At 40.7% G+C, this 10,543-nt stretch overlaps 1 pseudogene; it reads left to right on the plus strand.

Annotated features, from left to right (window-relative positions):
• Positions 1 to 782: 782 nt before the first annotated feature.
• Positions 783 to 1,527, plus strand: LOC101425231 (chromatin target of PRMT1 protein pseudogene; annotated as a pseudogene).
• The last annotated feature ends 9,016 nt before the right edge of the window (positions 1,528 to 10,543 follow it).

The raw sequence follows: 10,543 nt of genomic DNA on the forward strand, positions 1-10,543 counted from the left end.
CCAAAAGCAATAGAGAGGACCCCTATCTAACACCTTATACAAAAATTAACTCAAAATGGATCAAGGACTTAAACATAAATGTGACAACCATAAAGCTACTAGAAGAAAATGTAGAAAAACATTTTCAAGATCTTGTGGTGCTGGTAATTTCTTAAACCTTACACCCAAATCATGAGCAACAAAAGAAAAAGTAGATAAATGGGACCTCCTTGAAATTCAACTCTTTTACAGTTCAGAAGAGTTTGTCAAAGGGGTGAAAAGGCAGCCAACTCAATGGGAGAACATACTTGGCGATCACATATCCAATTAGGGTTTAATATCCATGATATATAAATAGATCATACAACTCAGCAATAAAAAGACAAACTACCCACTTATAAATGGGCAAAAGTCTTAAAAAGTCAATTGTCTAAAGAAGAAATACAAATGATAAAGAAACATATGAAAAAATATTCAACATTGCTAGCGATTAGGGAAATGCAAATCAAAATGACAGTGAGGTCTTGGACTCCGAGCGGGAGTTGGCAGCAGCTGTGGTGGCACAGAACAAAGCGAGGAAAAGGCAAGTCAGGTGAGCAGTGTACTGCTGACCAAACAGCTAACCAACAATGAAGTGACCTAGTACCTACCACTTATGTATCTAACTACCTGCCCCCCAAGTTAACCCGAGCTCCCCCACTGTCAACTCAGGTTGGGCCAGTTCCCATCCTGCCTGTCCAGCCGTGGGGGCAGCCCTGGGGTGAGCACTGGCATCCATTTTTTCTGATTCTTGGGATTTGAAAATGGCTGCACAATCAGCTCCGAAAGTTGTGCTAAAAAGCATCACCAAGACGTCTCTAAGTGATCACTTTACTAATATGTTGAAGAACACGCAGACTTTGATGCAGCAACAAGAGCGGCTAGCCAGTGCCAGAAACAGAAGACGGGCCCAGCAGAGGGAGAGTAGACCCTCTGTCTGGGCGCCATTAAAACCTAAGCAGAGCTTGAAGCAGCATCTGGGTAAGAGTAACATCCAGGCATGGTTAGTCCAACCCATAGGGACCCTAGTCTGGGAAGCAATCGGGAAACTGAGAGCAATGATACAAATAGGCATCTGCACCCTAGAGAGAAGCTTGCCCAGAGGAGGACTTCATGGGGGACGGGCCAAGAGAACCCTACTTAGGGGCAGGATGCTGCTCCAAGGTCAAAACCTGTTCCAAGATGGACTAGCCATAGCTCTCCAAATGGGCATAAGAAGAGGTGGCGTTCAAGGTCGTGGAGGTCCTAGGAGAGGGACCCCAAGGTGTGGAGCTATAGGTCATGGTGGAATCAGTGGTAGAGGTCAGGGTGTGATAGATATGGGAAGAGAGGCCTTTGGAGGAAGAGGCAGAAGCCTGTGGCCAAGGGAGAGGTGCCCTTGCTTGCTCTGTACTGACCAAGAAGCAGCTGGACAACCATTTGGATGCCTACATGTCAAAAACGAAGGGACACCTGGATGCACAGTTGGTCGCCTACATGGCACAGACAGATCCTGAAACCAGTGATTGAAGCCTGCCTACCCTCCTTTGTGAGACTCTTGTTAAAGTCACTCAATTGTAAATAACCTTAGGTAACAGATGAGAAGAAATTTGATTGATGCTGGAAGGACCTATCACAACAGTCTATGGACTGACTTGCCACCAGTTAGTGCATAGAGTGTGTTCCTTTTACATTTTGATACTGCATTGTATGAAACCATTCTTTCCTTTGATTTGTTTTTATATATATATATTTCTATATAATTTTAATTTTTTTTCACCCAGACTTCTCTTTGAATATCAATGTGTTGGCCTTGTGACTAAAACACCCTCTTTCCCACATGCCTTCTTTCTTTTACGCTAACATTCAAAAATTTCCTCTCTTCATCTCACCTCTGAAAGGAGTCATTTAGGGTACACTTTACAATCAGTATAATTGGGAGATTAAGGTGCCTCCCTAATGTCTAGGTTTCTGAGGTATGCTTCTGTTTTACATCTTTAATGTCCTCTTAGAAGTGTATAAAAATCTGAAGTTTAAAAATGATTCTGCTATGTTGATAATATATCTAGCCAATTGGAAAGATTTGACTTAGCTACAGGGTCACATGACAGGTTACAGGTGGTAGCAGCTCTGAGCTGGTTAAAGTTACTACTACATGTTTTGACACTACATTGATAGATGATAACCAGTGTGTGGGGTTAAGTGTGTGCACTTCTACCCTTGAGTGAGATTAATAAACTTTCCTCTTGGCTTTGCTAAAAAAAAATGACAATAAGATATCATTTCACACCTCTTAGACTGGTCACTATTAAAAAGTTGGAAAACTGTAAGTGTTGGAGAGCATGTGGAGAGATAGGAACACTTTTTCACTATTGCTAGGAATGTAGGATGATACAGCCATTGTGGAAGACTCTTTGGCAGCTCCTAAGAATGCTGAATATAGACTTGCCATGGGACCTGTCAATACCATTACTGGGTATATGCCCAGAGGAACTGAGAGTAGTGACATGACTAGACATCTGCACACCAGTGTTCATAGTGGCATATTCACAATTGCCAAAAGTTGGAAAAAACCCAGGTGTCCACCATTGATGAATGGATAAACAAATTGTGCTGTATAAACATGATGGAATATTATGCAGCAGTAAGAAGAAATGAAATTGTGAAACATATGACACGGAGGAACCCAGAGGACATTATGTTGAGTGAAGCAGGCCGAAAGCAAAAGGACAAATACTGTATGATTGAACTATTTTGAACTAAATATATTGTATAAACTCATGGGGTTAATTATTAGACTATAAGTCACTATAAAATAGAATGCGGGCCGAGAATGAAAAGCTGAGAGTTAATCTGTGCAGAATTGGTTAAAAAAAGGTTGTTTGTAAATCTTTGGTAATATATAGGAATGGTGAAAGCACATCATAGTGTACTATATGGGTATGACAGTGGTTGAAAGGGAAAGTCTAAGAACATGTATATTACTAGAAGCTAAAAACTGTAGCATGGGACTGTATAACATAGGGAAACCTAAGGTAATTATGAATATGGGTGATATTGCACATATAAGAATGTTTTTCTTATGTGTGCAAAAGGAATTGTGGTTTTGGGCCGTGAATCTTAAATCATTATAACTAGACTCAAATATATCTTTATTAGTCAAAATAGGAACCATTGCAATGAACACATTTTCGCCAATGAGAAATAAGTTTGTTTATTCCTGTAGTATAAAAATCTGTGCTTCAGGATTCAATGAACTCTTAGAAAGCATTTTCTGCATCCTGCTGGTTGTGGAAATGTTTTCCCTGCAAAAGGTTGTCAAGATGCTTGAAGAAATAGTAGTTGGTTGGTTAGATGTCAGATAAATATGGCAGATGAGGCAAAACTTTGTAGCCCAATTCGTTCAACCTTTGAAGTGTTGGTTGTGAGACATGTGGTCCGGTGTTGTTGTGGTGAATTGGGCCATTTCTGTTGACCATTGCTGGCTGCAGGCACTGCAGTTTTTAGTGTATCTCATCGATTTGCCGAGCATACTTCTCAGATGTAATGGTTTCGTCAGAATTCAGAAAGCTGTAGTGGATCAGACCAGCAGCAGACCACCAAACAGTGGCCATGACCTTTTTTTATGCAAGTTTGGCTTTGGGAGTGCTTTGGAGCTTCTTCTCAGTCCAAACACTGAGCAGGTTGTCACCAGTTGTCATATAAAATCCACTGTTCGTTGCAAATCCCAATTCAGTCAAGAAAAAGTTTGTTGTTGCATAGAATAAGAGAAGATACTTCAAAATGACAATTCTTTTTAATTTTATTAGCTTATGAGGCACCCACTTATAGAGCTTTTTCACCTTTCCAATTTGCTTCAAATGCTGAATGACCATAAAATGGTCCACATTGAGTTCTTCAGTAAATTCTTGTGTAGTTTAAGAGGATCAGCTTCAATGATCGCTCTCATATGGTCATTGTTAACTCTGGTGGTTGACCACTATGCTTCTCATCTTCAAGGCTCTTGTCTTCTTTGCAAAACTTCTTGAACCACCACTGCATTGTATGCTCATTAGCAGTTCCTGGCCAAATGCATTGTTGATGTTGCGAGTTGTCTCTGCTGCTTTACGACCCATTTTGAATTCAAACAAGAAAATTGCTCACATTTGCTTTTTGTCTAACATCATTACCCCAGTCTAAAATGAATATAAAATAAACAGCAAGTAATAAGCCATTAGCAAAAAAACAAAAACAAAAAAACCATAAAGGGAGAAATGCACATTGAAATGATGTGCAGCATAATATATTTATTTAAGAATGTATTCCAATATCAAACAGCAAATGTCAAGCAAAACCGCAATTACTTATGCACCAACCTATATACAAACTACAAATACAAATAAACCAGAAAGACAGAAACAGAATAGCAAATACGTATGGCAGGGGAAGCAAGGAATGATTGAGATGTGATGAGATTTTTGTTATGGTGTTTGTTTGTTGTTGCTATTATTATTGGACTAATGAAAATGCACTAAAATTGATTGAAGTGATGAATGTACAAGTATGTGATTATACTGAATACCATTTATTGTACACTTTGCATGGATTCATCCTTTATTAATATGTATCGATATAATTAATTTATAAAAATAAGACAAGGAGGAAGAGGGAAAATTCTGACTTGCAGAATTACTGTATTATTTATCTTAAATGTCAACAAAAATTTATAAGATACGCAAATAAAAATGAAAGGAAAAATGTTGGTACCAGAAAGAGGAAAAAAAGCAGGCAACAGAGAATGTCCTTGATGGTAAGCAAATGTTAAACTTACTAGAGAAAGACTTTAAATCAACCACTATAAATATATTAAAGGAATGAATGTAAACTTTGTATGAAGACTGAAAAGAAAGTATGACAATGATGTTTCAACAAATAGAAATATCAATAAAGATACAGAAATTAAGAAAAAAAGCCAAATGAAAATTCTGGAGTTTAAAAGTAATAGGAACTGTAATGAAAAATTCATGAAAGGATCTGAAAAATAGATTTAAAACTGAAATAAACAAGTGAACTTGAAGGTAGGTCCATTATGATAATCCAGTCTGATGACCGGGTCTTCAAGTGTAGGGTATCATCAAAAATACAAGCGCATAAATAATTCTTTCTCCCATAAAGAAAGGAGAGAGAGAGAAAAATCATCAGGAAGAGTAATGGCTCAAAATTTCCCAAATTTCGGTGAAAACATATACTTACACATCCAAGACCATACTCAAACTCCCATTAGGATAAGCTAAAGGAGCCCCACACTGAGACACTGTCAAAAGCCCAAGACAAAAAGCTGTTTCAACATAGAAAGCAATCAAAGAAATGTATCACACTAAGAGAATGAAGGAAAAAGTGATCATCTCAATTGATGCAGAAAAGTTATTTGAAAATATCCTGTACTGTATTAGTCATGGTTCTCTAGGGAAACAGAACCAACTGGAAAGAAGTAAAATGAGATTTTTATAGGAATTGTCTCATGCAACTGTGGAGATGCCCAAGTGCAAATTTCATAAGGCAGGCTGTAAGACAGTAACTCTGATGAAGGCTTCCATGAACTCCCCAGGAGAAGCTGGCTGGCTAAGGTAGCAACGGAAACTCTCCCTTCTGACTTCTGAAATCATCACTTCTTCTTTTAAGGCCTTCAAGTGATTGGACATCTTTATTGCTGAAGGAAATCTACTCAGTTGACTGTAGATGCGATTAGCTGTTGTTGCAATCAACTTACCGTGATGATTTAAGTCCACAACATGTTCTCACAGTACCTATCAGGCCAGTGCTTGTTTGACCAAATAATTGGTCACAACAGGGTAAGATAGGGAATAAAACAAAGATATTTACTTTATGTACATATACAAATATACTCATAAAAAACAAGGAAGAAAAATGTTCATAACCATTTTAGTCCTTGTTTCTGTAACTGGTCACATATTTATAGTTTGCATTTATAACTTCCTTTTTCTACAACCTATTCCATATTCCCTTTGCCCTCAATAAGAACCTCAACTGACTGTGGTTCTTTCCCTGGTGGATTGACCCAAAGCTTCACTCCTGAAGTTTCTAGGCCATTGGTCATCCTGTCTGGATTGGACTGTGGCAGTTTTCCATTGACTTTTATTTCAGAGCATGGTAGTAAAAAGAGACACCCTAGAGTATCTCTGTATTCCATGAAAACTCTTCTTTACTTCCACTGAGTAATGGCATTCTTATTTCCACTTGATAGTCAGATCAATTACCCCAGCCAGTACAATGATTTCTTTCTTTGCCTATTGATTAAGAGGCATGAGGAGCCCAAACTGGCTAGGTGTTAGTCTTAATTATCAGTTCAGTGAAATCATTGTGCTCCCGGTAGAAGTCCTTTTCCTTTTGGAACAAAGACCAGCAAAGACTAAGTTTGTAGGGACAGGAAGCAAACATTTTTCTAGTGGATAACTAGGGATAATATAGTGAGTGGTGCCACTCCCATTTCTACCCCTTGATTCCTAGACTCATGAATCCTGGCTACAAGAGAAGCAGTGCCATAGATGTTGATTTAAAGCATGCACAGTCTCCTGGAGAACATTGCCCTAGCTCTATAGAGTATTGCCACCTAATTGGTACCATATGAGTCTTCTCAATCAATCTAGCTGCTTCAGAATGATTGAGAACTTGGCAATACCAGTGAATTTCATGAGCATGTACCCATTCCTGCACATCATTTGCTATGAAGTGGTTTCCTGGATCAGAATCAATGCTAGAAGGAATACTACAATGGTGGATAAGGCATTCTGTAAGTCCATGGTTAAGAGTTTGGCAGAAGCATTGCATTGCAGGGAAGGCAAGTCCATATCCAGAGTATGTGTCTATTCCAGTTAGAATAAATCACTGCCCTGTCATGATGAAAGTGGTCCAATGTAATCAACCTGCCACCAAGAAGCAGGCTGATCGCCTCAAGAAATGTCCATATCAGGGGCTGAATGTTGGTCTCTGCTGCTAGCATACTGAGCACACACCAGTGTCCGAGTCAGGTCAGCCTTCATGAGTTGAAGTCGATGTTGCTGAGCTTATGTGTAAACTCCATCTCTACACCACGGACACTTTGTTCATGAGCCCATTGGGCAATGACAGGAGTGGCTGGGGAAAGAGGCTGGCTGGTATCCGCAGAATGAGCCATCTTATCCACTTGATTATTAAAATCTTCCTCTGCTGAAATCACCCTCTGGTGAGCCCTCACATGGGACACAGATATCTTCATGATTTTTGCCCACCTAGAAAAATCTATCCATCTAGCTTTGCCCATGAATTCTATGTCACCAATTTTCCAATCCTTTTCCTTCTAGGTCCCTGACATCCAGCTAAACCATTGGTGACAGCCCATGAATAAGTATACAAACACACCTCCAGCCATTTTTGCTTCCAAGCAAAATGAATGAAAGAAGTTCTGCCAAGTTTGAGGATCTCCCTTCATCGCTGTCCTTCAGGTATGTCACGGAAAGGGGCTATAATGCTTCAGCTGACAACCTTCAGGTAGTACCTGTATATTATGCAGAACCATCTGTAAACCAGGCCCAAGTTTTCTATTCCTCTGATAATTGATTTTAAGGGATTCTCCAAGAGGCCATAGCTGTGGGCTGGGAAAGAGAGGTAGTGTGGTGGAAATGAGGGCAATGGGCATTTGGGCCTCTTCCTCATGTAACTTGTGACTTCAGGACCTGCTCCAGCCATATCTCAAATATGCCACTTCCATTTTATGATGGAGTGCTGGTATGCATACCCAAACTTATGGTTTTGTGTGTCAGACAACACCAAGCTCCTCATAGGCAACTCAGATAGCATGATAACTTGATAGCCCGTGGCAAAGCATTAAGTCTCTATTAAGACCCACTAGTAGGCCAAAAGCTGTTTTTCAATAGAAGAGTAGTTATCTGCAGAGGATGGCAAGGTTTTGATGCAAAATCCTAAAGGGCTACATTGTGATTTTGCTATAGGTAACTGTCAAAGACTCCAGACATCATCTCTATTTGCCACTGACACTTCCAGTACTGTTGGGTCTGCTGCATCATATGGCCCAAGTGGTAGTGCACCTTGCACAGCAGCCAGGACCTGTCACAGAGCCTCTTCTTGCTCCAGTCCCTACACAATGCTAGCAGAGTTTCAGGTCACTCCGTAAATGGGCTGAGTAGCACACTCCAATGAGAAATATGTTGTCTCTAAAATCCAAAGAGGTCAGCTAGGCATTGTGCTCCTTTTTAGTTGTAGAGGAGGCCCGATGCAACAGCTTATCCTTCCCCTGGAGGGATATCTCGACACTACTGGATACCTAGAAATTTCACTGAGGAGGAAGGCCCCTGTATTTTTGTTGTTGGATTTATCTCCCATCCTCTGACACACAGATACTCTACCAATAAATCTAGAGTAGTCTCTACTTTTTGTTCAGTAATTCAAATCAACCTGATATCATCAATATAATGGACCAGCGTGATATCTTGTGAGGGAACTATGATCAAAGTCCCTGTGAACAAGGTTATTATATCGGCTGGGGAGTTGATATACCGTTGAGGGAGGGCAGTAGAGCTATATTGCTGGCCTTGCCAATTGAAATCAAACTGTTCTTGGTGACGTACTAGCAGAAATCAAGAAAAAAACATTTGCCAGATCAATTGTTGCATACCAAACCAGAGGATATGTTGATTTGCTCAAGCAAAGAAACCACATTGGGAACAGCTGCCACAACTGGAGTCACTACCCAGTTAAGGTACAATAACCCACTGTCATCCTCCAAGACACATCTGTTTTTTGCACAGGCCACATAGGGGAGTTGAATATGGATATGGTGGGAATCACCACCCCTGCATCCTTCAAGTCCTTGATGGTGGCACTAACTCAGCAATCCCTCCAGGAATCCAGGATTGCTTTTGATTTACTGTTTTTCTAGGTTGAGGCAGTTCTAGTGGCTTCCATCTGGCCTTTTCTACCATAATACCCCTCACTCCACAAATCATAGAATTAGTGTGGGGATTCTGCCAGTTGTTTAGTATGTTTCTTCCAGTTGTACATTCCAGAACTGGGGAAAAACCACAGAATGGGCCTTTGAAACCATTAGAGCCACTGTGAGATGGGCCTGATCTAAAGCTCTACCAACAACCTGACCTACATAAGCTGCTTATCTGATCGGTAGACCACAGTGACGATTAGGGTCTCCTGTAATTTTTTTTCCTTCTTTCTTTCCCCTCCCCCCTCCCCCCATCTCCCACCCCCATTGACTGCTCTCTCTGTCCATTCACTGTGTGTTCTTCTGTGTCTGTTGTTTTCTCATTAGGCAGCTCCAGGAACCCATGCCATGACCTTCCAGAGTGGGGGAGAGAGAGGTGACCATTCTCTTGTTCCACCTCAGTTCCCTTGTTTGCTGCATCTCATATTGTCTCTTCTCTGTCTCCCTTTTGTTGCATCATCGTACTGTGTTAGCTTCCCTGTGTGTGCTGCACCACTCCTGGGCACCCTGCCATCCTGCATGGGGCTGCACTCCATGCATGGGGGCCACTCATTGTGTGGGGGTACACCCTTGTGCAGGGTGACACTCCTTGCACATGGCAGTCCTCCACATCGGCCAGCATGCCACACAGGCCAGGAGGCCCTGGGTATTGAACCCTGGACCCCCTATATGGTAGGCAGAAGCTCTATCTGTTAAGCCATATCTGCCTTCTAGTCTCCTGGAATTAATGTAGTATCTGAGCCAGGGTTTAATAATCCCCAAAATGTCTTACTTCTTTTCCCTAATTCACAGTTATTCCTTCAGGAATCCATGGAGGAAGATAAACAGTATACGTTTTTGGCACTATAACAGTGTCTTTCCCCAAGGGGACCCAGTCTTCCTCTCATTCAAGGGGGTCTATAAACTGTCTCAAGTCTGGGAGTTGATTAAGGAGTTGTTAATCTGTGATTTTGAAATTTAATTTAGACTTTTGTTCATCTGACTTAGAATACTTCTTATACAGATCAAGTAAGAATCTGGAAGCCTGCTCATCTGTTTTATTTCTAGGTACCTCATGATCTATTAGCCAATGTCATAGGTCTCAGCAAGTCAGACTGTTCGACTGCTGCTTTGAGTCTGCTGTCCATTGTGGTAGTCATGCCCACCTTGTTTTTGGCTATTAATTGCTGCTACTTGACTTCTGCCCACTCAGGATCTGATGATCCCATTTTGTTTAATAATCCAAGTTCAGTGACAGCAGTTCCCAAAGTAATATCTGACCTACAGAGAAGAGCAACCACAGAGCTCTCAGGGAAGATAGAGTTAGTATCACAAATTTATTCCTCAGAGTTCTGCTGAAGGTATGAACTCGGGATATTCCTGGGATACATTAGCAGGTCTTACATGATAAATCAACTCTAACAGGATCCTCTTGTATATATTATTCTAGGTCAATTCTTTCATTTTGACCACAGATAATGTCACTATCTTTGGTCCATATTTCAGCCAGCCAACTGAGTAAACTGTTAAAGCCCATTTTAACACTTCCATCTACAACATTGAATCCAGAATCTG

This window comes from Dasypus novemcinctus, chromosome 10 (assembly GCF_030445035.2).
Source record: "Dasypus novemcinctus isolate mDasNov1 chromosome 10, mDasNov1.1.hap2, whole genome shotgun sequence".
Lineage (NCBI taxonomy): Eukaryota > Metazoa > Chordata > Mammalia > Cingulata > Dasypodidae > Dasypus > Dasypus novemcinctus.